General features: G+C 38.3%; 1 long non-coding RNA gene across 1 annotated transcript in view; it reads right to left on the bottom strand.

Annotated features, from left to right (window-relative positions):
• Window positions 1-1211: 1211 nt before the first annotated feature.
• The window catches only part of LOC144689497 (uncharacterized), a 44289-nt gene continuing 39264 nt past the window's right edge, over window positions 1212-6236 (bottom strand). Inside the window, exons 2-3 of the long non-coding RNA XR_013578653.1 lie at window positions 5808-5853; window positions 1212-1285 (exon numbers count right to left, since the gene is read on the bottom strand). This is a non-coding gene — a long non-coding RNA (uncharacterized LOC144689497). The remainder of the gene's footprint in view (window positions 1286-5807; window positions 5854-6236) is intronic.

The raw sequence follows: 6236 nt of genomic DNA, 5'->3' as shown, positions 1-6236 counted from the left end.
TCCAAGGACAAGAGTTTAAAGGCTGAATTTTGCCATCGGCGAGCAGGGGGCAGGGCCCGCTTGCTGACGTGCAAAATGACATGGGATGATGTCGGGGGTTCCCCTCGACGTCATCCCACCCCATTTAAATCTTCAGGAAGGCGGGGGCGTAGCGAAATCAGCTGCGGACCCGCCGACCTGTCAATGGGCAATTGAAGCCATTGACAAGAAAATTAAAACAATTAAAGGACCTGCCCATCCAACCTTAAGGTTGGCGGGCAGGCCAGGAGCCCCGGCGAGCAATTGAAAAAACATGAAACCTCATCCACCAGCGGGACAAGGTTTCATGAAGGGTTTAAAAAAGTTTATTTAAAGTTTCAGTGAAATTTATTAACATGTCCCAGCTCGTGTGACATTGTCACCTGAGGGGGACATGTTAAGGATTTTTTTATTTTTCTATTTTTAAAGTTTATACAGCAATCTCCCTGAGACAGCACTTAGCCTCAGGGAGATGTGCACTCTTTCGTGCGCATGCACGAAAGAGCGCATTCTCGCATTTGGGGAATCCCCCCCCCCTGCCCACACAGGAAGTGCTCCCGCCAGGCATCACGCTGGGCGGGCCTTAATTGGCCCGCCCACTTAAAATGGCAGCGGGACCCGCTTCTCCAGCGGGGATCGACTCCCCGCCCGCCGGAGATTGGGTCGGGCCCGCCCACCCGACAGGCAGAAAATTCTGCCCTGAAAAGCAGTCGCAGTTAAATTTCATGCCCTGCCGAGATCGATGTAGATGTTGTATGACTGGTTCAAACTGTTGGCTTATAGGAAAGAGCCAAGAGAGAACTGGTAAATATTTATGTTGCTTCAGTTGAGCTCAATGGAATTGAATTGAGAGAATCTGCTTTGAACTTTCAACAGTTAGGTTAGATTCTGCAATGATGATAAGTATGAGAAGTAAAGAATCACATGCGAATTCAGAAGAATAGTAATTTAATGTAGGGATTCCAGCCTATCATTATTTTCCTTTCAGAGGGCTACATCATATAATTCCTACTGTAAATATACTTATTACACTGCTGTTAATTACACCCTTGTCCTTTCTCATGTGCTTATTAGTATCAACCTAATAGGTCTGTTGTGATATTCCATCACTTTGTGAAGATGGAAGAAGAATCTGATGAACGGAGTAATTAAAGTAATTAGCAGGGAGGGTTTGCTGTTCATTCTTCAGAGACATTATCGAAAGTCTACCTAGATAGCAATATATTCTGTAAGTTGTAGAGAGTTAGAATTCACCTCTGAGAAGAATCTGAAATAAAGAATTTATAAAATATAGAGTAAGAAGGATATAGACAAAAACATAGGAGAAACTTTTCTTGACAATACAATGATGACATCCTTCACTGACAGTGAAATGCTGATATTCCAAATTGTAATATCATGAACTTATGTTTTACATTTAAGCTACCAAGTACAACATGAAAAGTATGGTCAAAAGCAAACTACTGCGGATGCTGGAAATCTGAAATAAAACAAAAAATGTTGAAAATAATCAGGAGGTCTGACAGCATCTGAGGAGCGAGAAACAGGGTTAATGTTTCAGGTTGATGATCTTTGATGAAAGTTCTTGTGCAGGCCACACACAAGTTGGTCTCTTTAAATTACTGCACGTATACACTGTGCCAAAAATATTTAAAGGAGCCACACACTTAAAGAAGTCGCCTGCACACATGAGAAAAAAAATGGACAGAACATTGCTGAAGAGCATCTCCAGCATTTTCTGTTATTGTATATCACATTTGAGAAGTATGGCCCAATCTCTTGGGCCTTTTGTGTTCACCTTCAACAGCTAATCTTATTAAATTTTCATTTGCTTTCAGGAAGTTGATAATTTTCCATAACCCAAATAAATATACTCATTCATTTCAAAAGTCATGTTTGAAGGTAATATTCTTTTCTTTGTTGTACTTTCTGTATTTTAATTGCATTCTAATTTTGCTTGTTAGTTTTCTGATAAATACATTTCACCCCTATAAAGATTTCAGTTTAGTCTGCTTTCAAATCGACAGCAATTTGTTGTGCGTAATAAGTTACAATAGCATTTATATTTAATTTCAAACATATATTTAGGTGATGTGGTGCTATTATGAGAAAGACTCAAAATTGTATCATCTCTTTTGTTACCTTATATAACTTGCTGTACCAGGTGAATCGCTTGGCCTTTTCATATTTCAGATCTTTATATTGATATAAAATTCCAATGCTTTTGTATCTTATTACACACTACAAACTACTGTCTGTAAATCAATATTATCAATATTATGTTTTGAAAATCGTGGTTTTTATAACCCAAGCATCTGAAATGAATATTCAGTGTAGGAGTGTGTGCCATGATTTGGCAAGTACCAGGTAAACCTTATTTCCTATTACCTAGGTGCCTTTGGGATATATGTTCAAAACCAGCACAGATCAATTCGATAAAATACTTCCTTTTTCTCTTGGCTAAAAATGTCCAGCTTACAATGAACATTAGTCCAAACTCCATGTGCCCACCCTGTTCCCATATTATTTTATTTTCCCTTTCTTTTAACCACCTGCATTGCATATTGTTAAGTATTGACATGGTCTCTGCTTCAATCATGAACTCTTGCATTCAAATGCTCCACAACCCTCTGTCCAAAAAAAAAGGCGTCTCCTGCTTTCTGTTCACAATATTAAATTTAATCTTAGATCTGTGTCCCCGTGTCCTAGACCTCTCAATCCCTTCATTATTGCTGAAAAAAGAGACATGTCTAAGATTTTCATCTTGCACTCATCAGCACACTCACAAGAATACCAATATAAGGGGAAGGCGAGTGGCCTGATGAGTGCAATACGAAAAGCTTAGGCATGTCTCTTTTTTTCAACAATACTCAAGTTCTATACTATCAAACGACTATCCCTTCATTATTTTAAACGCCTCTATCAAATCACACTTTAATATTTTCTTTTACAATGAAAAACACCCCTATATAAAGAAGAAAATATAGAAATTTCAAGAAAGAGAGGCAAATTGTGAGTAGAATATTCTAAAGGAATATTCTACTCAATACATCATTGAGGAATAGCATTAGAACCTAAGGTTCAGCATATGAAGGACCTAATAAACAGAGCAGGGATAAAGGTTGATCTACTACAATCCTTCTCTGTTCAATCAAAGAAGGCAATGATCAAGTGTGCCCTTTTGTTATACACATCCCCAAGTGAAAACACGAAACAGGAGAGCTGTTTAATGGGAACCCAATCCAATATTGCCTGTTTACATTACCACCAAAAGTTAAAAATGACCCCTGTTGACCGAGAAAACAGCCCTGAACACACTCCAAAACCCTGCCCCTTCTCATCACAAACATTTTCCCTCTATTCTCATCTATTTTTGAATAATTAAAATCTCCTCCAATTATAACTTAATTGTTAATGTCATTTCTGTAATTGGTATAGATATTTCAATCTCAATTTTAGTTCCACAGTTCATCTATCTATAATACACACCTGTAGTATGATTGATCAGATGTCATTCCCCATATCAATGCAAAATAATTCTGTGTAGACTACTTCTTTATTTAAATCCTGATGTTCCAGCATTCTGATACTGTCCCTAATGAATATAGCTATTCCTTTTACTTTTTCTCTAATTTTCCTGCAAGTTTTATACCTGGGTGCATTTAATTGCCCGTGAATTAATGTGCATGCTTTTCAATTTGATTTTCTTGGTTTGCTATTTTATATTTTTTGTCCCCACCATGATTCTGTTTTTGTCATCAAATCATGTTTAAGCTCACTCAATTTTCTACCCCCTATTTATTCTAAATTAAGCCAGAGATAACTTTCCTTTCTCAGCTGCATACTCCTACTCCCTTTCTTTCCCCCTGCCCTTAGCATTGATAGTTTAGCATGGAGCTCTAGTTAACCTTCCCACAAGGGTATTGGTTCCAGGAGCAGGCTGTTCTATCACAACAGCTCTACTGCTGAAAAAAACATCTCCCAAAGTCCGAATCTGAACCTTTTCTGCCTGCACAACTTCTGTAGCCACATATTGATCTCCATAATTTGGCTGTTCCTGTAGTGACTGGTTTGTGACACTTATTCCAAGATGAAAACCATTGAAATCCTGCTTTTTACTCTATCATCTATTTACTGATCCTTAACAGGAGTTGAATACAAATCTTTGCTACTTCACCAGTTCTGTTATGAAAAACAACTTCTGGCAGATCTTTTTCACTCTCTGTACACACTCTGTTATTTCTCCAGTGCTTGAAGAAGCAAAACTCTTTGGATTCATGTTTACATTACAGAAATGGTTACATACTCAATTGAACCTACGTCTACCACTGTTTCTGCACTTAACTCCCTTCTTTCTTTAACCAAGGAATTAGCAGGCCAATAATAGACTGACATGATGTCCAAATCATTCATGATAGCAAAGGACTGAGTAATAGTCCCACCTGATCAGTAGCAGAGAAGTGAATCTAGTGCTGAAGTAGCCAAGATTGATTTTAGCAGAGGGAGATTGAAGGTGGTGCAGACAATTTTGTTTGAAAGAACGTTTCAACATTTTAAATCAATGTGAGTACAGTAATAGTGACAGCTGTTGAATTTAGGCAGAGAGATATAAACCAAAATTAGATGGTTTAAGTCAGCTAAGGCAAGCAGTAGGGATGCCAGACTGAATGTAAAAAATGTACATCTGCTTTGTATCAAAAGGTGGATAAGGAAAAATAAGAGGAGAAGGAAATGGAAGTGAGAAGTGGGTTTCAACAAGAAACCATTAATGGGGACCAAATGACTGGAATTGAACAGAATTGAAATTCAAGAAGATTTTGAAAGACAGGTCTAAAGATTAAAAGTTGAAGCAATATGTGCGATGAGTTTTTTTTATTTTTCATTCATAGGATGTGGGCATCATTGGCAAGGCCAGCAGTTATTCCCCACCCTTAATTGCCCCTGAACACTTTAAGACCCAAGATGTTAGATTTGCACTGCCCTTTGTATATCAAGACAACAAATACAATTGCATTTTAGTTGTCTCAGTCATTCAGACTCTGCTATCCATATCCAAACTCACACCAAGTCATGTTCACCCATCACACCTCTGCTCATTGACCTACATTGGTTCCTAATCTATCAACACCTCAGTTTGAAAGTTCTGACCTTAGTTTTCAAATCCCTTGATGGCTTCATCCTTCCTTATCTCTGTAATTTCCTCCAGCCCCACAGCCCTCCAAGATCTCTGCGCTTCTCAAATTTTGGCCTCTTACAAATCCAAGTCACTGACAGTCATCCCTTCAGCTGCCTAGGCTCTAAACTCTGAAATTCCTTCCCTAATTCCTTTCTCTTACACCACCCTCCCACCCCACAACTCTGTTTTCTCCTTTAAGACACCCCTTAAAACTTACATCTTTGACCATTTTTTGGGTCACTTGCACTAATATCTCTTTATGTGGCTCAGTGTCCAATTTTGTTGATAATATTTCTGTGAAGCACCTCTGAATGATTTACCACATTAAAATCACTATATAAGTCCAGTTTGTGTTGTTGGCCTGCCTCCTGGACTGTGGAAAGCTGCAGGGCATAATGAGCTACAAGGCATGCAGTAGCAGGAATTAGTAAATTCACAGCTTGGTTGAATGTGCATTGTATTATCTTAAATCCTATATATTTATTTACTTTCTACTGATTCTGGTCTGGTATTCTACTAAAATGAACTCTATGACAATGGTTTAGCCCACAGATGATCGAGGACCATATTATCTACATGTAGATGATATCAAACCTATAGAAATGTTGGTTACCTTCTCTGCCTTGGTGCGCTGGGGAGATATCAACTGTGAGAGAAACCTTAACAAAGGAAACAATGACAAAGGTTAGTGTCTCATGCGTTTTATTTACTGTTACATTCAGAGTCATCGGGGTTAGAAACAGGGATTATCCTGTTCTGCCAAACAATTAGATTATGACTGATCTGCATCCCAACTCCATCTACCTGTCTTGATCCTATAACCCTTAATACATCTGCCTAATAAAAATGAATCGAACACATCTGTGAAATTTTCAGTTGACATAGGCTCAACATCTTTTTGGCAGAGAGTCCCAGATTTCCATTAGCCTTGGCTAACATCACCTAGCTCTAAATTTAATGTATGTGTCCTTGTCCTGAACTCTCCCACCAGAGAAAGAACTTTTGCTCTATATGTGCAATCAAGACATTTAATCATTTAAAA

This window comes from Cetorhinus maximus, chromosome 14 (assembly GCF_964194155.1).
Source record: "Cetorhinus maximus chromosome 14, sCetMax3.hap1.1, whole genome shotgun sequence".
In the NCBI taxonomy this organism is placed as follows: domain Eukaryota; kingdom Metazoa; phylum Chordata; class Chondrichthyes; order Lamniformes; family Cetorhinidae; genus Cetorhinus; species Cetorhinus maximus.
The sequence above is the reverse complement of the archived record's forward strand: the minus strand, read 5'-3'. Positions and strand labels throughout refer to the sequence as shown.